Here is a 27,274-nt window from a genome sequence, read left to right as displayed (position 1 = left end):
CATCCTGCCTGGACGAAAAGCGAGATCCGCGCGGCATCCATCGCGCTTGATTGTTTCTTCCAGTTAGACAAATAAGATATGAACACGGCTTTATCTGTTCCTGGATGTATTCCGTCACCGGAGCCGGTAGGTGGAGCCCCGGAATAGCGACAAGGAATCTGATTGGCTGCAATGTATTTCCCCGGAAACTTGGCATAAAAATAAACACTTCTTACTCTCAAGGACATATTTAATGTGAAGAGGAGGATGACAAGTGTGTCCTGTTCTTCTGGTACCTCAAACCTCAAACATAATAATGCACTGGTACAAATGACAAAAAAATATAGCAAACATATATATATATATATATATATATATATATATATATATATAAAACTAAGAAAAAACTTGTCTTTCAGATTCTTTTTCTTGTGCAGTTTGTCAGGTACCACTGCAGCTTTTTGGTGGCTTTCCTAAGGTGGCTCTCCTTCAGTCTCTGTCTCCTCTCCTGCTCTCATCATCTCCCTGTTTGCCCCCCCCCCCAGCCACTTCACCCCCCTCACACCGTCTCCCCCCATTTACCAGGCGGCTTTATCAGTCAGCCTGCTCGGTGACGGATGCGGCCCCCCTGCGCCCGCACATTCGCCGCATGGTGATCTCCACTAGCTAGCACCCGCCGTATACGACATTAATCCATTTACGCTTCTCATATTCATTAGGGTGCATGTGATTTGATTCCTGCTGTATACGGCGCGCCACGTCGCCCGGGGAGGCGTAGCAAAGCTCACAGCTTTCAGCCTGTGATTTATTGCCTCTTTTTAGGCGACCTGCTTGGCATTTAGTTGAGTCTCATTCAGAAACATGAGCCACCAGAATCAGTTCTGACGCCAACATCTTTTAGGCCTGGGTGCGGGAAGCGGATTCCGGCGTGGTGGGCGGCTCAGAGAAATGGGCGGGTGTCCTACAGGTACATTTTCATACCGCCCTTTAAAAGAGTTTAATTATATTCGACTTGGTGAATTTGTTCACAGTAAAGGCCTTAAAAGACCACTGTTGATGTTTGGGGAAAAAAACCCATAATGCCGTGCAGTAGTTTGTGTTCTATGTAATGATAGAATATGCATTCTGACTGAGGTGCAAGTAACTCTTAATTGTAAGCTATTAAGTTACATGAAAACCGTGCTGCGCTCTAGTAATGGTGCAGATTAATGTGCAGTATATGAACGTGTGTGGCACATGCAGAAGAGTCACTCGAGCAGCAGTGACTGAAAGGGTGTCGCCTGGTTGCATCTGCATCCCGTGTCAGAATCAGTCATCGTTTTGCAATGGTGGCCATTCAACAGGAGACACTGGCATTTAGCTGGAGACTGGCCAAAGCAATTTCAGCACTTTGAGCTGATGGGGACATAACATGCGGCTTAAAAGGCTTGTTAACAATGAGCAGTAAAGATAATAATAAAGAGAAACATATATAAGGTTAATATGTTAATGGGGTATCTGTGACATTTTTCTCAAATTGAACCATTTTTTCAGTTTATATAAGTGGAAATAATGGAATATTCTCCTGTTCTGTGCTATTCTGTTGTTGTGATCAGTTTTATCTCTAAGAATTGGGAGTGTCTGTAAATGTCCTGACAGCAGGTTTGGCTGCATTACTCTGCCATTTGGCAATAAAATATCCAGCGAAAAGACGGCATGATATCGCAGTGGCCTTAGCTGTCACCCCTAGGCTGTGGGAGCCCCTCTGTGAGTACTATAGCATTGCACTAGAAAAATGGAGTGTCGATATTAACTGAAGTGAACAAAAAACCAACCAAAACAGCACACTGTGAGTGCACTAGTCCATTTCAAGTGTGGGAAAGGATCACGTTCATTTTCTAAAGGAGCCTTTGTGTGCTATCGTCCCAATCTCTATCCAGACCTTCAAAGTCCCGAGACTCAGAAAGACACACATGTCTATCACTGCATCGCAAATAAAAAATTCTTCGAAAAAATATTTACAGGAGAGAAAAGCCATTCTCTTCCTGTACTTACAGATCCGCCCTAAATTGTTACTGCAGCCTTTTTTTGTCTTGCCGTGTAATGAATGGTGTGACACGCTGCCAGGTTTTCACATCTGTCGCTCTCCAGGACTTTTCCGTCAGGGGTGCAGCTAAACAACCTTTATTTTTATCATCCATCTCCTTGGTGACACCGATTAAGGCAGGAAAATAAGTCTCTGGAAGCAGGACGTGCAGCATGTTGGGGAGGCCGGCTGCCTCCGGCTCCATCCCCTACCCTGGCACCGTCCAGCGTGAGAGCCGCCCCTCCTGCTCTCTGTCACGGGAGAGATGACAGTCATATCACCTCGACCCCTTAATGCACCACCCCCCATCTTACCCCGGTGTGTCTCCATTAACCATTTCCTCTTTCTTCTCATCTTCGATGCGCCGTCCATCATTTTAGAGAGTGTATCTCCTTTCCTTTAACGTACCTCTAAAACCTTCCTCTCTTAGCGTTACAAATCGCGCTGCGCAGCCATCCTCCCTGATATGCCGTCTGCTTTCCTACTTTTTCTCTTTTTAATAACACATGGCTGTTAATCCCCTGCTTTCCGGGATATTGGAGGCCGGCGTGAGACGGTTGCTAATTAACGTGAGTGGAGCTGACATCCTGGATAATACGCTGTGCAGGTTTATTCTCAGCTGTGACACAGCAGCCCATCATAGGCCGTTATTAACTATCGTGGGCTTGGATACCCCGGTGGGAAGCCCTGCTTCTGAAGACGCTGCCTCCAGTGGAAGGGAGGTCAACATGCACATTAGTAGCATCATGGTGGCCCGGGCCAGGCTCTTCCGAGGGCCACCATCCCTCTTCGCAAGCTCTTCAGAGGGGCCAACATGTAGCCTGTCTCCCACCATTAAAAAGTAATTTCCCCAAAGCACAAGGATTGAAGTTTCTGCACAGCCTGAGGCTTTCAGAAATAAAACCTACAGCAGCAGAGTGAGACGCTTCCTATTTGTATTTGTCTCTTGTCCTGCCTTGCTTTGTCCCTGCCCTTCACCCAGAATATTTCTCCCAAATAGGTCCATGCTGAGTGTCCTTCTTGCTCCAAATATTCAGAGCTAAGACTCACATTCCATGTTTGAGTTTATTGATATTTAAAAATTCAGTTCATCAGTTCATCCATCCCTCTTCCTTGAATATTCCTTGAACCGCTTATTCAGTACCAGGGCTCAGTGAGCCTACAGCCTATTGCAAGAAGCACAGGGCACCATACAGGGGACGACCAAGGCAAGGTGCCAGTCGATCACAGGGAAAACACAGTCACACACACGATCAAATGCTAATCTGCCTCAGTCACATGCCTGTAGAGTGCCCGGAGGAAACCTGTATGGATACAGGGATGGGCACAGGGAGAACATGCAAAATCCACAGACACAGAGCCAAGCTGGGCGTCGATCCCACAGCTCTGAATATGTGAGCCCACACTGATAGCCACTTCCTATGTAGTGGGGCTCCTCCCAGTATAGTCAACCTTAGCATCAGATATAGCCAAAGAGGCTTAGCATTACTGATATAATTATACAGAGGTCTTTGTAAAATTATATTAAAATTCAGCCCGTTTTGCAAAATAGGAAAAACATGTTTTCTCAAATTTAGCAATAAAAGTACAATAAAGGTATGGGGAAGTCATATATTATTATATATTGTTGGAAACAGACATTGGGAACTGTGTAATTCAGAAACACAAAATTGGCATTGAAATAGCTGAATGGACTACAGAAAAATGTTTGTAAACTTTCTGAAAGTTTTTAAAAATGTTTTTTCCAGTGTTTCTAAGCCTTTGGAAAGGGAACGGACATGAATATTATTACACTTTCTAAAAAAAGAGTAAAATCAGCAAGAATCAGCAATAATTTAGAAACTGGGTTCATAGACAAGATGTCAGCCTCCCCATGATGGAGCATTTTTCTAAAGAAAATCATTGAGGCATTTGGGCAGACAAAAGTCTATTGCATATTAAAATGTGACAAAATAAAAGGCTTGAATTGAATAATACGAGGTCACCTTGTTTGAAATCAGCTCCCAGACTTTCTCCCTGACTTACCTCCTACGATACTCACCAATCACAGCATTCTGCTTTTTTATAATTCCAGCTTTGACTACAATCCAGTGCTCAGATGCAAACTATACCAATGTGTTTGGCTCAGTGGTAAGCAGTTTTAGAAAGTCGCTAGTTCAAATCCCATGGAGAGTGAAGTAAATATATCATTGTTGGGTCCTTGAACACAGCTGTTTGTGGCAAAAATTTTCGCAGGTGCAAGAAAACCTGCAGGCTATAATATTCTCGTAGTTTTGTCTCCTCCCTGTGTCATTTGCTCACTGGGCATTGGTTAGTCATGGATCTTCCTACTCTATTTGAATGATCAGCCCATGTGATCGGTTTCTCCAGCTCAGGCTAGGCCTAGAATGCATGTGTGGCATAAAATCACAGAACGGGGCTCCAGTCAGAGCCGACTTCTTCAGCTGCCTTGTTAGACCAACTTCTCTGAGTGATAAAGTAAGTGCGGACCGCTCGGTCTTGTGAAATCCGCCCCAAGCCGGTGCTTATCCACGGAAAGTCACATCCATCATTTGTAGCACTCGTCCAATCAGACTCTGAACGAGACCTGTTACAGGCCTGACAGAGTGCTGCCTTCACTGAGGTAAGCAGGTGTGGCTTTATACACTTTGCAAGACATAAACCCAAGTTAAGTTGGAAGTGAAGCTTGACAACTTCGCCTTATTGCTAGCGGTTGTAGTTACATTTACGGTACTGTTACTTCCCATAGTAACAGTAAATGTTTTTCATAGTAACGCTACAAATAAATCAGTAGATCTATATCTACCCATTTTGGTGCACCTAGAGCTTAGTTTTCAATGCAATGTGCACTACTGCTAACTATAATACTCATCTGCATAATCATGACGGTGTCCACTTTCATGGAAAGCAGTGGAAACATCTAATAAGTTATCAAGGACCTAATACAGAGGAGGTCCACCCTTTGCCTTAGACCTGGTTCACCCCTAATTGGAATGCCGTCATACAAGTCCTGAACTGTGTGTAGGGGGAAATTGAACTAGATGAGCATCCATTTCTTTGAAGCATGAAGGATCTAGTTTGCACTGCATCCCATAATGGTCCAATAATCTTTAGATCTGGTGATTGGGGAGCCCATGGAATGCATTTGGTGTCATCCTGGTGATCATGAAACAGCTATCAAATTTGTTTAGCAGTGTACATGGGGGCATTATGATCTTACATTATGGGAACATCATCATGGAACAATGTTTGGACAGTGGGGTATGCTTGGTCCTTTAAAATGGCGTCGTATTTCTTGGATGTTATATGACCATGCAGAGCAATCATCGGACTGAATGACTCCCATGAGATGGCTGCCCTTACCAACAGACGTCCGGATGTTGGGAAAAGGATGAAAGATGATGCATCAGATCATATTAATTTTTTACCATTTCCCAGGGTCCAGGTTATGTGTCTTTGCACATTGGCCTTGGACACAAGCAATTCTGAATGGAAACACTGCCATAAATTCCAGCTTTGCAAAGCTTACAATGTACGGCTTTTGTTGAGGTGCTGACTCAATACTGTGACCATTTTTGAGGCCATATCTTTGTGTTTGTAATTATGATTTAGTTGCTTCTGAGTCAAAGCCCTTTTTAAGTGGTTCTTTTATGTATATCCTGCTATGCATATCAAGTCATTTTAATGCATATATTGGGCTGCTTGTGGAGCCAAATAAAATATGTTGAATTGCTCTTTGCTTCTGCATAGCTATAGGGCCGTATGCGTATCCTGTAGAGACACAATATACCTCCTGTTGGAGTGCTTGAGAAAGCGTGTCGTTATCATAAACACTGCGCTAGAAGGAGTGATCTTCAGTGTCACGTACAGAAGGGCCCTCTTCCCGCATCTGTGATTTTCAACGAGTCCTGGAAGTGTTTTTCTGAAGACGCTCGGAGGTTCTTCTCTTGGCTTTGTGGATCCTGCAAACAGCCGCGCGTTTGTGCCGACCGCGTTGTGCTTGGCTCTTGCTTTTGATGCAATTCCAAAGAATTGTCAGTCAGGCTCCGTCTTCTGTACGGCTAGAAAAAACAGAGTCAAACAGCAGATTCTGATATCTGCGGCGGCGCTGATCAAGGCAATAAGAGCCAAAGCATCAGGAAATTTCTTTTAGTGAGCTGGTGCGGTTTTATCGTTTTCCCCACTTCTGTTATGATCTCTCTAACTGCCTGTCCGAGGTTCTCCTCTTGGCAGGTAATTGCCACAGTGGCGTATGAACCTGCCGCTGTGATGCACCAATTGACGACTCTCTCAGAGTCTTTGTTGTATAAAATGGGTCGTTTGCTCCTCACCATATGTTACACCTTTTATGCAAGCCAGGCAAGTTCACTGTCATTTTCTTGAGCACCACCCTAGGCTGATCTTTGCATCTGCGCCTTACAGTGATCCTATGTTGATATGCATTGTGTCGTGAATTTTATCCGAATCTGTCAGCCATAGGAGCGTGATAGGGTTTGAGGTCAGGCCTGGGCCACTGGACTTTGTCTGTAGATCTGCCCAAAGTCAGTATGATGATAAATGCTCATTTTTGGCTGCTTGTTAATGGATTTTAGCGGAGTATTGAAGGGTAATAACTTCTCAGAAAATCAAGAGAGAAAATCAGGAGAGAAATATAAAAGAATTAAGGCAGGGTTATATGTTAAAAATGGTAATCAGATTTTTTTTAATCACCGGTGGGCAAGGCTAATTGAAAAGTTCCAGTGACTGCTAATCCGCTAACTTCGAAGTTTAATTTGATAACAGTAAACCGATAAACTGCTAAAACATTTTGTGGTAGCTAAGAAGAACTGTTAACCGCAAACTTTTTTATATGAATTTAGCTTTAGTTTGGTTTTTGGCTATGAAACCCTGTAAAACATACATTGAAGACTGAAATTTTAATATGTTCTATTTTAGACATAGAGCTTTCCAGAAAGGGGTAGCATGCCACAATCAAATTATACAATAACATACGCTGCCTCTGACACTGTTAAGGCTGATTTATAATTCTTCGTTTAGCCTACAGAGGGTTTACACTGTGACCTACGCAAATCGCCCTTCCCCATTGTGATACTGTGAGATTCATCACAATGCAATTAAATGTGATATGATGCAATGCAGAAGAATATGATGCTATGCAATTCAGTATGGTACAGATAGTTTGATTTTATTTGGTTCTCATCAGACAGCATATAATAAATAAACTAAAATTTGTTTTGACTTCAATTTGTGTCACTAGTACTGCAACTCAGTAAGCATGACATTTATATGTTATATACTTCCTTCCAAGTTAAATCTTGTGTGCACTTTTTAAATCTGGGTAATCGCGTAAAACTTTTTGCTGGTGTACCGATGTGAATCCAAGTGGAACAATCACAGTTGTTGAGGTTTATGTCACTACAATGCGTACTTACACTTCTGGGGAGATACACATCAGGCTACGTCGTAGATTACGCAACTATGCCTCACTTACGGCATTGATTTGACACTGAAGTATAAATCAACTTTTAAGACTGTAATGTCAACTGAACTACAGTGGTATGCTGCTAAGCTGCTGTTGAGTTGACCAATCATGTCTTGTGTTTACGTGTAGTCAGCGAAGAGTGTGCCAGATAGACTGTTGCAGGCATGATCATAACAGACAGGAACAAAAATGTATGATTTTAGGGCTTACAAATGTTTTGACTGTAAAACATTATTTACATTACCTGCAGAAAAATGTTGATGTGGATTAACACTAATACGCTAACAAAAAGTTTGATTTGCTAATTGGCGGTTAGCAGATTTATTTTTTTTACGTGTCCAGATTTTATAAAGTATTGGTTATATTTTTTTTCATTAAAATGAGTCCAATTCTGAGTGTGTATAGTGGTCTGAACTTTAATTCTTGGTTGGTTTTCCCCTGTCCTCGTCTTTTAACGAATCACCCATCATTTTAATATCTCTGACATTTTTAAAACGATTATATGGCTTTCGAGACAGTAGCTGTTTTGCCACATACCCAATATAATATAATATTCTGGGATGTCAAAACCCCAGCTGTAGTGAGATTGGATCATTCTGACTGGTGCTGGTCCTTTTAGCATCAGGGCTAATCTCAAATTCAGGGAACAGGGCTCACATAATTGTTCATTATCGACAGTGTTGGCTGCTTTCCTCTTCCCCACACTGGGTTTTATTATTTAACAAATGTAATTTAAAGAAGTGCACAACTGCAGGCCGGAGCGACACTCCATCCCATTCCCGCTCATTCGATTTTGCTGCGCCCCGTATTCAGGGCTCCCCATCTTTTAAGCGCCTGGGGAGCCATTCACCATCACCTTTGTGTCCTCCGTGTCACGGTAAATGAGACGGCGCCGGCGCTGTCCCCGAGTGCGTTTGGGGCGGAGACTTATCTAAATGGAATATCAGCCTTGTTTGGGTTATAATGGAAATCAAGAAGTGGGCACAGGGGTCCTTCCGTGACTCACAGGTCTGTTCTAAAATGTGCCAGATTAGAAATGTAATGTGTGATTCAAGAAGAAGCTTAACAATGCGCGACAGGACGATACCGCTTCCATGAAGCCTTAATAAAGGAAACAGCAGGATGAGTGTCGCCTGTGAATACAGTCATTGAAGTTTTAGAGGTGGTGCATCCCATTGCATATCTCTGCTCTCAATGCCGGGGGCAGCTCTGCACGGATTTCTTAAAAATCCCAGTAAAGCATCAGTGCTGTTGCTTTTTTTGCTTATTGTAAACTTTGAAAGGTTTAGAATTTCACATTATTTTGGCCCTAGGTCCATCCACCCATCTTCTCTCCTGGACAGGGGGGCTTGGGTCCATTGCAGGGCTCAATGCTGGTCTGTGACACCCTGCGTGGGATGTCACCCCTAAATGATAGGGCTGAATCGAACAAAATATACACAGAGAGGTTTCAGCACAATAGTATCCACAAAATTTATTCTACTCTAACTATTTTCCTGTAGAACAAGTGAATTTCAGACAAATGCTTCTAAGCCTCTGTTTCTCACACCGGATTATCAAATTTATTTGGAATGGGTGTAAAATTGTATTTATTTTCCATAACAGTAAAAAAAAACACACAGCTACACTGGCTGTGTTTGTATTTCATTGCAAATTAATTTTGCTAGCAGTGCATGTTAGAAATGGGAATTATCCCTACTAAAATGGTCATGTGACTGAAAGTGCAGTTCTCTTCAGCTTGGACATTTACAAGCAAATCAGCTGCAGATTCTCAGAAATAATTATCATGAAGCCTCATGCATATGAAGACTGTATGTGACAGAAGCTGAAATGGTGCAAACTGAAGGTGTGATTCACCTTCAGAGGTACTTTCTCCGGAATGGGCACCTCATTTTAGAAGCTGTTGCTGATCTGGTTACTGCTCATCTCTTGGCGTGCAAAATGAACATGAACAATGTATAGAGCAATATTATAATCACAACTACTGCAAGTACCATGAATGGGATGGGGAGAGGGTGAATTACATTAAATTACCTGCGGTAAATAATTTGTCTTAATTCTGCATTAAAACTCAGCCCGTGACTTGAATGGAGTGCCGCTCTCTTAGACTCATGAAGCTTTAATGTGCTGCAGTTACTAGCCTTGAGTTCACGTCACTTTTGTAATGTTATCCTACAGAGTAAGGCACCTTATTGAAAAATCAAACTCTATCTGTTTTGTCAATGTGGCCATGCTTTGTTTTACAGCTCCATGTGAGCTGCTGTAACACCCCCTCCAACACCCCCCCCCCCCCAACCTCACCAGTGGTACAATTAGTTCCTTTTATCCCAGAAACTCTCTAAGAGCAGAATAATGGCGTTGCGGCAGATAATGCGTGCTGGGCTTGTTTCATTGGCTCTTTGTTCCTGCAGTAAGATAGCACGGCTGCAATGGTTATTGAATTGGGTTGCTCCTTAACCCTTGTCTTTTGATAATACCATCTTGAAAGGAAATTAAAGTTGTGAGAGAGCGATGGAGATGGAGCACAATGGCAAAGCCAGATAATATCCAGGTGTTGTTCTTCCTCCTTCTCTTGTCATCAGTCCTCCTGTCGCTTGGTCACTTGGTTTCTTTTTCAATAAATGGATCATTTCTGCATTGTGTTTGTGTACACATACAGTAAATGGTGATTTAACGCCTCAAGAAGAGTGTTATCTGAATTTTAAGGGAATCTGACATTAAACAAAGCAGACATGTAGTGAAGCTCACTAATAGTATTGTGTGCTGTCATTTAACGTGAAGTTGCGCAGTAGGCTGCTTGACCACCATGTGCTGTCGAGAGAGTTCAGACGTGCAACAACTAGGTAATCTGGTCCATGCCTGTTCAATGGTGGCAGAGAGCCAGATACATAGATATGTTAATGATATATTAGAATGTGAAATCAGGAGCAGCTTGCAGTGTTATCAGGAATTGTCTACTTCATAGAAACAGACGACTTCATGTGATTCAGCACGCCGCCTTTTTCCCGGTAGCTTTTCAGTTACCGAGTCCCAGTGGCTCGTAGTGCTGGTAGCCAACAGTCCATTTGGATCAAGGCATCAAGCAAACACTGGAGGAGGAAAAGAGGCAGGGAATGGGAACTGAACATGTGTCTATTCCAAAGCTTCCTAGCATAATGGCACAGCTTAAGCAGGCCATGTGATGGCCCACATGGTCGGTCATATGACCTTCACATAAATTTAGATGCTGGTATTGTACATGTAAACCTCCTGATTGTGGCTGTGCAGCCAGGCCATATCAGCCAGCATCTGGCTTCTTATTCAGCTTGTTTTTCTGAGCCCGCAGACTCCTCCTCCTATAAAATAAGAATAATACAAGCAGGAGGAAAACAAGCACGCAGAAAAACATGTCAATTAAGTGCAGGGGTCTTCAAATTAAAAGTGAACGCTTGGCCCAAGGAAAACATGAGAGGCGGGAGAGGGCTGTGGGTGACAGTTGGAGAGACGGGCTGAGAGCCTGTGCCACTCAGGAGAGCGCAGGGGTGCCAGCGACGCCTCGATCACTGTCACGCCGCGCGCCGCGCTGTCCGTCAGCGCGCCATGCCGCCGCTAGCCGCATGCTAACGCTCCTCAGGCTTCAGCCTCGCTATCGGTACTGATCCGCAATCTGTCCTGAATTAGTGATGAGAAAGCCTCAATTATTTTCATAATTTTAAAATTTGGATTTGCATTTTTCTTTATTGCCCATAAATTAGCATATGTGAGATATCCTTGTCCAAATAAAACTTTTGTTTGATATCTACGTAGCAGTCTTAAATCGGTGACCTAAACTTTTTTCCCACTGATAGTGCTAATTAACTCGAGATAACAGACGAGAGGTGAGAAAAAGAGAGCAGAAATAAATGTGTTTTATCAACAGTCGCCTTGGAGGACAAATTAGCGCTTTTCAGACAGGAGTTTAGCTAACAGGGCGGCTGATGATACATCCATGCGTCTCATTGTTCCCATTTCTCAGCTGCCAGTTTCTTCTTCTCGAAGTAGAGTGTGAGCTCAGTGGCAAGACGGCGCACACGCTTCTGCGCTGTGACTTTAACAAAATGCACGCTGGCCTCCTCCGTGCCTGTTGCCTCAGTGCCCTTTTTTTTTTGTCCCCACGCAACATTTACATCATCTGCATTAGTCATCGCGTCTCTGCTTGAAGGGAGGCAAATTTGGGAGAATTCTGAGGGGCTAAGCTGGCGGAGCCATGCTGGCCACGCTCGCAGGCAAACATACAGCCAGCATGCTCCCACATCCTGCTTTGGAAATCAACTCCAATGCATAAAAGGGTGACCTTTCCAGATTCCGAAAAAAAGTCAAGGAAAAAATAGATAAAAGAGACAGGCTAGAGTGGGGGTGTGTGGCAGGGGGTAAGATAATTCTGCCTGAGAGAACTATTAAAGCCAAAGATTGCTCTGGCTGCCTTCAGGTTTATGCCTTTTAAAAGACTGAAATTGGTCCTAATGGCTCCATTATCGGCGATTGCCATTGTTTGTTTGTTTTTATTGTAAGATGAGCATATGGGACTGTTAAAGCCTTTTATGGCGTGATACCCAGTTATTGCTGGGATCAACTCTCTCGGGTTGTGTTCTGACACCCTGTTCAGCGCCCGTCCAGGGGGTGGAGGTGGAGGGGGGCGGGGGGACTTCTACCCCTGAAAGCTTGAGATTCAGCAACTCAAGATGAAACCCACTTTAGCTACTTAGAGTGGTAGAAGCCTTGTGTGACACCGTCAGAGGAGGGAATGCAGGAATGAAAGCGACACTCGCTTTACACCGACTTGTTGGCCAAAGACATGGATCCCTGTTCACAACTACCGCTCGCTGACATCGCCTCTCTGCAGATTTTAAAATTAAAAGTCTTAATGGACACCTGATCTGCCACCTTCAAGTGATGTTTTTTTTTTTTTCCCTGTTCTCAGCTCCAGCAAGGATTTCTCTTTTCTGTGGAGTATCCTGAATAGAAATCATATATCCCACTGGTAGCTAAAGATGTCTGGTTGCAGCAGAATTGGTTTTGTTGCTTGCAGCTGCGTGTCCCACAACGAGGCACTCCGAGGGTCAAGTGACCCGGCCCACTCTGATTTCCGCCCTCTCTCCAGGCCTGCCACCAAGCATATCAGGCTCTCTGCTGATTGATTGACCTAACTGGTCCAAAACCACACTAGGGAAATTTCTCAGACTGATCAATGACTTAAGTAGACTTCTGGCAGCCTGACAGCAGTGTGTGATGGGCTCTCGCCACCGAGAAACATCGGGGTGCAGAGTTTCCATTTGATCTGCTGTAGATGCTCCTCTCTCTGTATTGCGACCCGATCTGATGGAGATGGAGCTCAAATTTAAAAGCAACCCAAACACTGGGACACCATTTTAAGTAATCAGGTATTATTATCAAACAAGGCAACTTACTTGGTATTCAGTGTTCAGTTTCATTAGATGCGCATGCAAATTCTGCATATGGGTAAAGTGGTGGATGTTGTGAAGCGGATGATATTAGGTTTTCGCCCCCCAGCGCACATTAATGGCTATGTTGGTTTTGGGGAACTCAAGGGGGGTGGGGGGGTTTCTTCAGTTCAAGACCCTTTAGGGGTGGAATCCTTAGGAGGACATAATCCCTGGGGTGGGGGGGGGAGGGTATGGGGGGTATGGGGGGTGTGGAGAGGAGGGAGGAAGGCAGTGGAGTGGAAACACTGCTTCTCTTCCCCAGGGGTCTGATGAATTACTCTGTTGGCTACAGAGTCAAGATTACACTTCTTCTTCACCTTGTATTCCTCAAGTCTTTATTACAGTCTATTTCATCTGCTAGGCCCTGGAGATATATATATATATATATATATATATATATATATATATATACATACACACACACACACACACTTGGTATGATGCAGGGGGTTTTGAGGAATATTAACTTTGTGGCGGCTATATTTTGACCAGTGGAATACATGCAGGATGCCCATCTTTGTGATACAGTACATATGAAGACCAAATGTCAGAGACGCACGCTGTCACCTCCAGCAGATGTTCCTGGCAAAGCCCTTGACAAGGTCATCTTTTTTTTGGGAGCTGGGGAGGCACGCAGAGCCGATACTCTCACAGATACGGCGGCGCCTATCTAATCTTGTATCAGCCGAGCTGATGAAGAGCAAAAGCTGCCCTTCGTTTCACTGGAATCACGGAGCCGTCACGCTCCGGCTGATTGACATTTAGTCCGGTGCCCGTCCCCGATATTCTCAGACAAAGCACCCTGTGGCATTAACCCCCCTTTTTTACTTCCTGTTCCCTCATTCTGGCCGGCCTCAGCTTTTCACCTCTCCCCCGATGTTCTCTCTGTTAAGCAAATGAGCGCTTCAGAAATTGACTGCAATTTCCCCAGGTTGCCAGAGACCCTGAGTAATTGTGTGGGAGCTGAAGCAGGGCTTAGACTCAAGGCTGAATAATGATAGCTGCACATTGACTTAAATTAAGGGTACTTATATTAATTGAACCTCTGAAATAATGTTTTATTTACAACAAAGGGAAGGTGCGGGAAGAATAAAGCATTTGCACTGGTTGTCGGGGACTGGTGCCCTATTCCTTCCGTCTCACTGTCTGGCTACAGTAACTTACGTGCGGATCGGTCGCAATTTCCCCTCTTCTTAAATGTCAAGGTTATTTCTCAGGCTCGTTCTGGAGAACCTGGGGGAAAGGAATGGCTGGGTTCAGAATCGGATATCCAAGTTAAGCAAATGAGCCGCTTACAGGGGTGATTCTCTGCGGAGCTCCTGCTGGGGATTGATTAGCACTGATTCAGGGGCGAATGGGCGATTCACTCTCACTAATGGTGACATTGGCCGCTTCGCTTGTTTCGCTGCTCAGACTTCAGACATTCTGCATAGCAGTAGTTTACAGAATGAGTATTCTCAGGATTCAACATTATTCTTCCATGTTGACTTTTCCTCAGTCAATTCCCATATTCCATCAAACAGCTAGTGAAAGCTTTGTTGACATAAGGAAGACAATAAGTGAAATATTTTTGCAGAACCTTGCTAGAAATTTCAGGGACTTGCATTGTTCCAAGTTGATTATAATTCTACTGTTTATTCCTGATCTAATCAGCTGTATTGTACTACAGTCAGAGTGATTGTGTTAGTCAAGATACAAAATAGCACTAGCTGCCTCTGTAATACGTATATGAGAAGTGACGTATATGAAAAGTGATATTTGAGTAATACCCTTGGATTTTAGCTTTAATTATATCAGATTGCTGGTTTGGAGAATCGGTTTGCTGAACATGTTGTTATGTGTATAAAAATAGCTGCCACGATGCTGGAAATGCCAAGCGAGTACGCCTGCACCCCGATGGGGACCGGCACACCCTGGCAGCCTCACACCCCCCTGCCAGCCTCACACCCCCCGTCACACTGTCCTGCTCCCTGTGACGCAGCCTTCAGAGAATCCTCAGCAAAGCCCGGGCCCCTCCGCTGGGATGCGATCGACGTTAACAAGAATGGATGGAGGCAGTGGACATGTGCACTTGGGCACTGTGACAGACTCGGGGGGGGGGGGGGGGGGGGGGACTCAAGTGTGATACATTGCCACTCAGGCCACAGCTTTTCGCCAGACTCCACCACTGACGATTGATCTTGATAGTCCATTACTGCAGTCGGTTCCAAGGACGGCACCATCTCTGACTCTCTCTCCCCGGGGGCCCTAAGGGCTGTTCTAATTAAGACGCCCCACCCTAATACTGAGTGTAAGACACACAGAAGACTTGCTGCCGACATCTTTCCAATGAACGCCTGAACCTGTTACACAAGTGTTCACTGAAAATGCATTTGATAGACTTTAATGAAGGAATGTAGTGTTTTGCCCCGTGAAAGCCAAAAGATGTTTGGCTTTCATGGGCCATATTATTGGTCATCCTGGCGCATGCTGGCCAATAGCATGCAGCTGTGGACGGAGGAGGGGCAGCAGCGGGATTGTGGGAGACCTTGTGGCAGGGGAGAATAGGCTAAGCTTGGTTCTGGAATGATACTGGAAAGGTTTTGTACTCCGGTAATTCTAGCAGGATGTCATTAATTGTGCTGAGCTTGCATGATAGTGCTGGATGCTTTTGCGTCGGCCCCTGTGCCCAGCTTTGTCCCGCCGCCCTTGTTCTTATAGGGATGGTCCTGGTTATTTTTGTCAGGGTCCCACAGAAAGGGTAGCTTGACTAGTGTAGTGCCCCGTTAAGTCGCTGGTACTTCCAGTCTATATTGTTCTTCTTTGTGCTTTATGAAACATCCTTCTGGAGCAGTGTGAATTCTGCGCAGTGGATGATGTCCTACAGGCTTGGGGATGACCACTGTGCAGATTCTGTGCCTGTGAGACCCACCCCTGATGTCGGCTCTCGTGTCGGACAGAGGTTTTCCATTGGCTGTGCCCATACCCTTCCAGTTCAGGCTCGGGCAGCCTGGACGGCAGGCACAAGCTCATTGGCCTTGCTTTACGTCGTACCTGGGCAGCCGTGCCCACAAAGGGAGGGTATTTGCTGTTATAAGCTCATACAAAAATCTACAGGGTAAGAGGAAAACTCATGAGCTAAACACCTCCATGCTTTTTTTTTTTGACTCTGGCCGATAGTGGGGCTCTCCAGGTTAGAGATAATCCTCCCTGGGAGGATTTTTAAAGGCAATGCCCATGGCACCTCCTTCATCTTATGCTCTTCTCCGCTTGCACCAAAATATGCCCTTGTGGGGAATTCAGGGCTGAGTTGCAAGGCTTGTTTTCTTCCATAACTTATTTTTTTTTTGTCTCTGGGAAAAGCTTGTCGCCCCTCTGGGAGCCGCCAAAGCCCCTCCTGCCCTGATACTGGCACGTCGCGCTGCTGCTCCTCACAGCCGTCCTCCTCTAGCTCCTCCCCCGGCCTTCGCTGGTCGTCACGGTGACAAATGGAGCGTCCAGGTCCACGTTTGACTCCTGGAGGATATTTCTTCTTTCTCTGTCAGCCTGGGCTGCGGCGATACTTCTTTAAACTCACTGGCTAATGAAGTAGCAGATGCTCTGTATTTTTTTTCCTTCTCCTTGCACGCGGCTGCGAGCCGTTGGCCAGCGCCGCCTCCCGACTGCCTATTTGTTCCACCTGAACCAAATGAAATCGGGTATAACGGGCAGGGAGTGATGGAGGGGAGTGTGAGCGGCAGCCCGCATGTGCTTTGGAGACCGCACAGGGCAGGCGAGCGCAGCGGCGGCATCACTGGTGGCTGAAAACAGCGACAATGGCGGCAGCGGGCTGAGGAGATAAACGCCCGTTTGTGCTGTTTTCCGACCACCTTTAGATTCATTAGTTTTTCATCTCTGCGCTTTCCCTCGCTGCCTCGGCCAGCCCTGCATGACGCTGACAGGTGCGAAGCCTTCGTGTTGCTCTCCCGCCGCGTCGGGTTGGACCCTGAGGTTCAGGCCCGCACTTTTGTTCCTGACTCCGCCCCGGAGCACGGAGCATATGACATCACAACCTGCCCTGCAGCATCTGCTCGGTCTCACACCACTTCCGACTTACCGTGAAATCACTGCCTCAAATCTTTTTGGATTTTTTTTTTTTTTCGTCTCCCCATGTTAATTATTATATTGAGTTAAGAAATTTTAGAATGATTAATGACAGATCTTTATTAAGTAAGGAACGTGGCTGTAAAGGTTGGGGGTGGGGGGGGGGGTGGCTGGGTATAATTATTTCTGATACATATTGATTTTTTTCCTATTCAGTTACTGGTCTGTAGTGCCTAAGTAATTCGTAATGTGCATTCACCGCAGTTACAGTAGAGAAATCCTATTTTGTGATGGCTGTATAATGTGATCAGGGGCATTTTAAGCCGCTGTTCTTGGCCGTCTGAAATTACATCTCCCCCGAAGCCCTCCTTCCAATTTGATTTGATTAGAAGGGAAAACTGCCCCGCTGCTTCTGTCCCCTTGCTGCCACAGACAGTCGACCTTGGCAGGCTCGTCCTCGGAGCTCCGCTCCTCGTGAAATAAGTGTCCTTCTTGCAATCAGGCGCAAGCAAGCGCCGTGCACCTTATTCCTGTTTGCGGCAGGATCGTTAGCTGGCAGTCGAACAGTAATGGCGGGGCCGGCGAGAGGCAAAGAAGATCGAATCGGAGCAGAATTAACGGGTGTTATGCTTAGAAAGCAGCATGGATGAACCTGAGACGCCGCGTTATAGATCACCGCGATGGCTGTGCTGGCAATGGGTGTTATACTGTAGATGTAAAAATAAGGTTATATTAACACTTAGCCCACAGCTGTCAATGTACAGATAAGACTCAGGCATGTGTAGAAATAGAGCAGTGAAATGGGTGCATTGCAGCACTGGTAATTGTGCTATGTATGTAAATATAGTGTCATATTGATGTGAAGCATACAGCTGACAGTGTACATATAAAACACATACACAGAGCACACAGACAGACGGCCAGTTCTGCAGCACCCGGTGTTGTGTGAAGGCTGTCAGATGAGCTGCCACAGATTAACATATTTATTTCTGCGCGGCCCCCTTTCTCGGGGGAGCTGTTTAGCGCGAAGAGTAGAAGAGTAGGAGTGAAGGTTTTCGTGCTTTTGGGAGGCTGAGCACGTATGGGGGACCCCCCCCCCCCCAATATGAAGAGGCGCCACCGTGTGGCCGAGCCAGGGCCTCGCAGGGAGGAGGCAGCCCAGCTCTTGCCCTTGGGGTCCCCAGGCGCCAGGTGGGGGAGTGGGAGGTTTTCCCATTGTGCTGAGACAGCAGCCGCGCTGCGTTCTCGCTGTGCTCTTTATGGTGGAGCAGGCAGGTCACCTTCTCAGCAGTGAGATTTAGTGCTGGGTGAGAACGCGAGCTGGGGGCAGTGGGTGTGATGGTTGCTGGCTGTCGCTCCTCAGCGGGGGTGGGGGTGGAGGGGTCGCGGATTTCTACACGCGTTTGGGTGGGGCACCGTGACATATGACGACATTTAGTGCACCCTTTAGAAACTTTGCGGGTAGCACTTCTGAAAAACGAAGAAGTCAGAGAGTCGGAGGTCCGCCTGGGGGGGCCGGGGGCTCCGTTTGCCAGCCGCGTGTCGGTTTGACTGATGGGAAAGAGAGCGGCGCTACGCTGCAGCAGCGGCGAGCCGAAAAGCCACGTGAGAGGAATGCACACGCGCTCCCCAGGCAGTCACACAAAAGATAGCCCCACTGTAAGCGAGTTTGAAGCTCCCTGTGTTACCCACAGCGCCTTCATAGTTCTGGGTAACGTTATCTTCTGTTGACTGCCTCTATCTCCAAAAATACAAAAAGGTTTTGTGACGGGGTTTCACTTTTTTTTTCCTCTTGCCGTTGAGATGGCCAAATTTATTAATGCAGTGTGACTGCTTATCTTCTGGAATTTTCATAGACCTCTGTAAGGCTGTTTCTGCAGTCAGTGGTTTAGCTTGTTCTGTTGTAAGATTAAAGTTTGTGAGGGTGGCAGGCAGCAAGACGGCTTTGGAGCAGCGGGAGGGTCAATGTGACCACAGACTTACACAGATTTAAAGGGCTGAAAAATTAACTCGAAAAGGGAGTTTTTACTACTAAAAAGATATTTTGCAGGTGAATCCCTGCTTTAACATAAGCTGTGCAAATTGTATAAATATGTGTGAGCGTATGTATAATATTTGTTTTGTGAATTATTTGTACTTGCTTCAGTTTAAAACTGAGGTACAGGGTCACTTCACTGAAGGTCATAAAAGAGGCTTTTCCAGGACGTAAGATAAGAATTCCTAACGACCCTACAAAGATGTGTTTCTTAGATCCAAAAACACTCTCTCTATTTAATTATCATTTTAAATCTGATTAAAGACCTATTTTTTTCCTTTCCTTTGAGCTTAAGTAATCCTTGAAAATATTTGCTGGATATTTAATGTACTTATTTATTCATGCTGAATATTTGTTGTAGTTTACTTACTTTCAAATGTATAACACATATTTCCAAAAATATCGTGGACTATCATGGCTGATATCACCTGTTATTGTTGTTACATTATCACTGGATGTATACAGGTAGTGAACACAAAGGTGAAATTATGAGGTTTTAGTTGATTTCTGGCCTGTTGTGTGCAGCTATCAAAAATTCTGCGTATCTCTCACTGATATCTTTATTGCACAGCTTCATTGTTTTAATTGAAATGACTGTTCTGAAGACTTCAGACAGCCCAAAAAGTGAGAGGTGATTATATGTTTCGTCAAAGCACCTAATCAGGCGACATGAATTTTACCGGCATTGAGACTGGCTTGGAAAATGCTGCATCGTAAAGTCATGAAAAGAATACCTTAGGACTCTGTTTCCCAAAGTGCTCCTTGGTGCTGCTGGGAGCTGGGAGGGAGCAATACTATGGACTGTTGGCGGGTCCCTGAGGACCAGCTTGGGAAACACTGGCTCAGGGCACTAGCGAATTACATGGCATTAAGAAAAGAGTGGAAATGGTCCCTGCCTTGAAGATGGTCCTCAGCACCATTACTGGGCCATTGAAGCTTGGAACTCTGACTACCTGGCATTCATTGGTTGTTTGTGAGTTCAAATATAGATTTGAATTAAAAGGAGGAAAGGATTGTCATTGTCATATCCCTGCCTGTCTCCTCCCTGTCATGGCTCTAACACGCCACGCCTTTCGTCTTGCCTCTAGTTCCTAGTGTAGGAATCACTCCCAGCTGCCTCTCATTAGTTCCTTCATTCATCCCATTCCTGTGTTACCCAATCCGGTCATTGACGTCGAATCCCCTAGTTGCCTGTGCCCTTCCTTGTTCCACTCCTGCCATTTTTGATCCCTCATGATCCTGTTTTATTTCCAGTCCCTGTTCTTTGAGTTCAATAAGCCCCCTTTTTGTGTCACCACAACGCTTGCCCCAGAGTCTTTGGTCCTGCAATTCATAGCAGAATGACCAGACTCTGCAAATTGCCTAGCGGTTATCCCCGGGAGCCTCTCATGCTCTGCATGTCCACTTGCATGCATCCTCCTGCACCCAGCCTTCCACCTCAGTCCAAGCCTCCGGTGCACACACCTTGATGTGTTATGGATAATCCACTGATGGACCTGCTCAGCGACAGTGATTTGGAGGAGCCCCATGAACTTGATGAGCCACCCTGCCTCCTGAACGCCCACTTGGAATAGAGGCACAACCCCGCCATGTGGGAGGTGCCCAGGGCCAGAGCATTCTTTGGGCGGGCAGGGGAGATACTAGCAGGACTCACCCCATGTTTGGATCCCCAGGAGGCAGAGAATGTCTGACTTTCTATGAGGGAGATGAAGCGGCTATGTGAGGGTGAAGCTGTTCACCCCCTGGCTGTCCACAGCTGGCTGCCATAGATCTGCTCATCCACCCCCCACAGTTCGCTGCATCTCCACCTGCCATTTCAAGTCAGAGGAGTAAAAAGCAGAGGAAGTAGGCTGTACCCATAGCTACCGCCTCATCAGACCCCGTGCCTCCCTCCAAAGGCCAGCCCAGGAGAGGCTGCCGTCATGCCTCCAGAACCCAGTCCAATGAGAGGCCACTGCCATACCTCAAGAATTTGTCTTCACCTTTGCTGTGTGTCTGGAGCCTGTCATCGCCTCCACTGCATCTCCAGAGTCCCAGTGAGGGCGGTTCCTCCTATGCTCCAAGCTCCCAGTCCTGAGAGGGCCACTCCACCCTCACTCCATGTTCCCATCCCAGAGAGGGCTGCTCAGCCCACACCCCAGGCTCCTGGCCCATGGAGGGCCACTCTGCCCAAATCTCCAGCTCCTGGCCCTAGGGTGACCCCTTCACCCTGCTCACCTCCAAGTGTCCCGGCTGTGCTCTATTCGGCTCCAGTAGTCTCAGCTGTGCCCTGTTCACCTTCAGCTGTCCTGGCTGTGCCCTGTTCACCTCCAGCTGTCCTGGCTGTGCCCCTATTCACCTCCAGCTGTCCTGGCTGTGCCCTGTTCACCTACAGTACAGGTGTCCCGGCTGTGCTCTATTCGGCTCCAGCAGTCTCAGCTGTGCCCTGTTCACCTTCAGCTGTCCTGGCTGTGCCCTGTTCACCTCCAGCTGTCCTGGCTGTGCCCTGTTCACCTTCAGCTGTCCTGGCTGTGCCCTGTTCACCTCCAGCTGTCCTGGCTGTGCCCCTATTCACCTCCAGCTGTCCCGGCTGTGCCCTGTTCACCTTCAGCTGTCCTGGCTGTGCCCTGTTCACCTTCAGCTGTCCTGGCTGCGCCCCTATTCACCTCCAGCTGTCCTGGCTGTGCCCTGTTCACCTGCAGTACAGGTGTCCCGGCTGTGCCCTGTTCACCTACAGTACAGGTGTCCCAGCTGTGCCCTGTTCACCTTCAGCTGTCCTGGCTGTGCCCTATGCCTACAGATGATCCAGCAGTGCCTACTTGTGTCCTGATGTCCCATCAGTTCCAGCCTCCTCCCCTGATGTCCCATTGGATCTGGCCCAGTCTCCTGATCTCTTGCTAGTGCTTGTCTCGTCTCATAAGGTCCCACCGCTGCCTACCTCATCTCCTGTCATTGCCCTGTCGCCCTGCCTCATCTCTATTTATCATCCAGTGCCTGACTCCATGGTCGCCATCAGACCAGATTGGAATGATCCAGAGGACTTAGAGTGGGAGCCTGTTGTTCTTCTACCTGTCCATCCTGTTCTGAAGCATATCATGATGTGTGTCGCTTCTATTGTCCCTTTGGTCCCTGGATTTGCCTTTGACTATTCCGTGCCCCTAGTCATGTCATATATCTTGTCCTGTGTCCCTGATCCTGTCTGTCTTGTGTCCTCTGGCCCTGTGTGTCTGCCCTGGTGTTTGGTTCCATTGTCCTGGCCCTGGTGTGTATCGTGCTCCGACTCTGTTGATATCCCATTTGGTGTCCCGGTCCCTGAGTGCGCTGTCCATAACCCTGCGCCTAGAATATGTGCCTCGGTCTGGGGGGTACTGTCATATCCCTGCCCATCTCCTCCCTGTCTGGCGCTAACAAGCCACGCCTCGTCTTGCCTCTCTTTCCTCACCCTTATGTAGAAATAACTCCCAGTTGCCTCTCATAAGTTCTCTCATTTGTCCCATATACAGTATATGTGTTTTACATTCCTGGGTTCCCCAGTCCAATTATTGACATTGATCATTGAGGTTGCCTGTGCCCTTCCTTGTTCCACTCCACCTGTTTTTGATCACTCACAATCTTGTTTTATTTCCAGTCTCTGTTCCTTGAGTTCAATAAACACCCTTTTTTATTTCGGCACAACACCTGCTCTTGAGTCTTTGGTCCTGCAATGCATAACAGAATGACTGTTATGAATGACTGTATCCCCGGGGGCCTCTCATGCTCCACATCTCCACATGCATGCGTTCCCAAGCACCCTGTCTCCTCAACACTACTATTAGGCCATTGGAACCTGGAGCTCTGACTGCCAGGCAACCATTAGTTGTTAGTGAGTGCAAATAGACCATTAAAAGGCCTTTTATGGCCCTAACAAGCCACGCCTATCTGATTCCTCTTATTCCTAACCCTGCCTCTGGTTAGTTCCCTCATTAGTCAGGTATATATGTACAGTACTTCCCAGTCCTGTGTTCCCCAGTCCAGTCATTGATATTGAACCCTCCGGTTGCTTGTGCCCTTCCTTGTTCCACTCCTCCCATTTTTCATCCCTCGTGATCCTGTTTTATTTCCCCTCTCTATTTTTTGAGTTAATAAACCCCATTTTTGTTTTGTGACAAGGTATAAATATGAGTTAATAAACCCCCTCGCACAGTTTGTGACAAGGATAAGGAATTGATTGTAAGGCAGTTTTTCACAGCTGAAAATTTTACAAAAAAGGTGCATTTGCAAAACACAACTAATAAGTATAACAGACCTTGTTTTTTTTAATTGTTACTAATAAAGTTTCTGGGGGAATGATCAGCATTTTGGTGAAACAGCAGTGTTTTGTTTTATGTAAAATGTGCATTTTCTTAACGGTATGCATGCAATTAAATGAGTGGGATGGGTTGCCTAAATGTATTATTATATATGATGAGTGAATGCCATTATAAATCTTAACAGTGCACATACCATTGGGAGGCTTGGAGTCCCACACTGATGGCAGAATGTTCTGATATAATGCCGTCCTGATCAATGCCAAGACTCAACATCTGTTTGGCAGCACAGATTAATAATGATAAGTTTAAATTCACTCATGACAAATGTCGCTGTTATTGATGTAGAAGGACCCATAATCTGACCATTTACAACAATTTTCGATCATAAACAGCTGAACACACAAAATCCAGGGTTTTGAAATCCATGTCTGAGAAGCTGCACGCTAACTGCATGTCCAGAGGCACACAGAAATAAATGCAACTGGAGGTGTTTTACTTTCAATCATCTGATATAAGGTATTGTCTTCCCAACTGATGATACCAGGACTACAGAGGTTACTTTGTCCTTAATATGGCCTTTTTAAATTTTAATGAGTTGTCATCCTTTTGGAAAAAAACAATAATCTTCTTACCTAGAATAATATGTTGGTATAATCAGTTAGCTATTGACGATTGTAGGTAATTACCCGAAGTGTAATTGCTGGGAAGGTCCTCAGAAGTGTGATTTCTCAAGGCATCGTGTTAGATAGATTGGTTTCAACTTTTGGTTAATTTTGTTAACCTGGAACAAAAATGAAACCATAATGTTTCATGCTGAGGTTAACTACATTATGCAATATTTCTGCTGACTCTCGTATTTGCAAATCTGCTATGGAAATCCTGGTTGCCAGGGGCCCGGGCTGCGAAAGGCTGTCTCATGTTGACAGTGTGAGTGGCGGCAGAGTACATGTCAGGGAGTCGCCTCTACGCGGCCGCTTCCTGATTAACACTGACTAATCACAAAATGACACCACAGAGCTCAGGAGCGTTGTACCCTGCCCATATTATAGCTGCAAATTCATGAATGTTTGCCCTCCACTGGTGGCAGGAAAATCTGCTCTGAATAGGGTATCGTAGTTCACTGCATAATATCGCTTTTGATATACGGGCTAAATCCAGGGATCCATTAATGTGCCAAGTTTGCCCTTAAACTCAAATGCCTTCTGTCTGTGTGGAATTTGGCACGTGAGCCTCAGCAGAAATAGTGCCGATTTCTGCAGGTTCCCCTTGTATATTTGTACAAGAAATAGAAGCATTAGCGTTGTTTATCACTGTTTGAAAGCTGTTTGTCTTTAAATTCTGAGGAACAGTGAAGAAAACATGTTTGTTTTCTCCTGACTCGCTGGACCTGCTCATATCGAAGATATCATGGATGCTAGGGAGCTGTTTGCGGTTGTGCTGAAGCTGTGATGGTGAGGATTTGAGAAACATGGTGTATTTCGGGGAATTCTTTTGTTTATGAACCTAGAATTGGATCTCTTTTTTTTTCTTTCCAAAATTTTTTATTTTCTCTCAGTGAAAGTTTGCACTCACAGAGCATATTTTAACACATTGCAGCTAGCTTATAACTCTGTGAGGGGGGGGGGGGGGGCTGTCCCCCAGCCCTGCGTGTGTTGAGTTTACATGACTTTCTTCTAGCTAATCTGGTTTATTCTGAGATTTTTTATTCGGGGGTGGTGTCTGGCTCAGTGGGTTAGGATGCTTTGCCTGTGATCAGAAGGTCGCCAGTTTGAATCGTGGGGATCAGCAGAGCAATTTCACAGATAGGCCCAATTGCTCCAGGGAATTTCACAAGAATGTGAATCACTATGGATAAAGGCATCTGCTAAGTAAATAAAATGTAAAGGTTCCATCTGGCTGCAAAAGCACAGTTGTGGTACTCAAGTTCAGAACCTTCCTGGGTGCTTCCAAGCCCAGTGTATGTCTGCAGGCTCCATATATCTTCCACGTTTTTTAGTGCAGTGCACACACCCGTTCAGTCAACTCACTACCTCATCATGTCTGCCAAGTCAGCAATTATCCGTTTTGTGTACATATCCCTTAAGGATTTCCTATGCAAGACATCCATCCATCTATCCATTTTCCAAACCGCTTATCCTTCTGGGTCGCGGGGGGTCCGGAGCCAATCCCGGAAGCAATGGGCACGAGGCAGGGAACAACCCAGGATGGGGGGCCAGCCCATCGCAGGGTACACTCACACACCAGTCACTCACACATGCACACCTACAGGGCAATTTAGCAAGTCCAATTAGCCTCAGCATGTTTTTGGACTGTGGGGAGAAACCGGTGCAAGATACACCCATGTTACAATGAAACTAATAATTAATCCAGGAAACAGTAGATGTGTGCTTCTGTTAAGAACAAGAAACTTACAAACGAGAGGAGGCCATTCGGCCCATAAAGCTCATTTGGGGAGAACTTAACTAATAGCTCAGAGTTGTTAAAATCTTATCTAGCTCTGATTTAACGGAACCCAGGGTTTTAGCTTGCGCTACACTAACAGGAAGACTATTCCATACTCTAACTACACGCTGTGTAAAGAAGTGCTTCCACAAATTCATTTTAAAATGTTCTCTCGCTAATTTCCACTCATGACCACAAGTTCTAGTATTTAAACTAATATTGAACTAGCCAAAGAAATGTATTTCTTAATCGAAATTAGTTATTTCTTAGTTGTTGGTCATTTGAAATTAATTTAAATGATTTAGTTTTTGAGGTATTTGTTTAATCTTCAGTGTATTGTTTTTGAATTTAGGTTCATGGTGTAGAATTGAACTTGTGCTTTTGACTCGGACTCAGATACCCAGCCCCAGTAATGGACTCATCTAAGGTGAACACAAAAGTAGAAGTGTGTTAAAGTACTCTGAAGGCAGTACTTGCTTGAGTATAACAGGGAGTGTACTTAGGTGTTGGCGTTTTCATCTAAATGGTTTAATTTAAAAACCTCACGGCATATTATTATTGTTGTTTTTAATTTCATCTTATTTTAATCATGGCATTTGAGTTATTAAAGTTATTACACATAGACAGCCCACCTCCTGAGATGCCGTGTAATCCATAATTTATAACTCATCCTCCAGCCTAGTGTTGATGAAGCCTCATTCCAGTGTGGAATTCCTTTCAAACACTAACGTGTTTTCATCGCCAGAACGGATGCGTCGGGGCATACACACATTATGGTGGCCTTTGTGATGAAGCAGACCGAGTCTCAGTGTTAATGTGACATTACGGCTGTGGTATCAGTGCTTCCGGTGAAATTAGAAATTAAACGCATGAAGAAGTGATATTAGTATAAAAGGAAGAATTAGTGGGGGCAGCTCATCTCCAACAGAGCACCCAGACTTGGGGTCTGGCCGGTGGGATTTTCTGCAGAGTTGACTAAATATAGATTACAGTAATTTACTTTCAAACAACTCATTTTCTGTGTTTGACATGTCCATTAACCCTGGCTAGAAAAGTCATTAATTTTTCACCAATGAAGACATTACTCATTTGAGTGCCTTTCATTAGCGTCCATGTTGCAGTGGAAGCGATCGGCCCGGGACTGGGCCGCCTGTGCTTAGACGCTAACAGCTAGCCTAGCCTGCCTCCTCCTTAGTGCGCGCTTTCATTGTTCCGCGCAATGTAGGGTAATTAAGCATCTTCTGCTATTCTTGCCGCTCTCTCTGGATTTGAAAGAAATAGACCTGTCAATGTTTAGGCTTGGGAAACTTAACAAATGGGAAGGGCTGCTCAGTATTCCCCATGTTCTGCTAGTTCAGTGTTGATGGGGCTTCTGAAAATAGGCCCTTTGTCCATCTTTGTTTCGGTCATAGTTTAACCCGCAGGTGCACCTCTCTGTTTTTGGTGCAGTAGTACCTTTGTGGCTCCTATCTGGAAATT

At 45.6% G+C, this 27,274-nt stretch overlaps 1 protein-coding gene across 5 annotated transcripts in view; it reads left to right on the top strand.

Moving 5' to 3' along the window:
* Positions 1-27,274, top strand: part of agbl4 (AGBL carboxypeptidase 4) — a 298,733-nt gene that overhangs the window by 78,862 nt on the left and 192,597 nt on the right. The window lies entirely within an intron of this gene.

This window comes from Brienomyrus brachyistius, unplaced genomic scaffold, assembly GCF_023856365.1.
Source record: "Brienomyrus brachyistius isolate T26 unplaced genomic scaffold, BBRACH_0.4 scaffold152, whole genome shotgun sequence".
Taxonomy (NCBI): Eukaryota; Metazoa; Chordata; class Actinopteri; order Osteoglossiformes; family Mormyridae; genus Brienomyrus; species Brienomyrus brachyistius.
The sequence above is the reverse complement of the archived record's forward strand: the minus strand, read 5'-3'. Positions and strand labels throughout refer to the sequence as shown.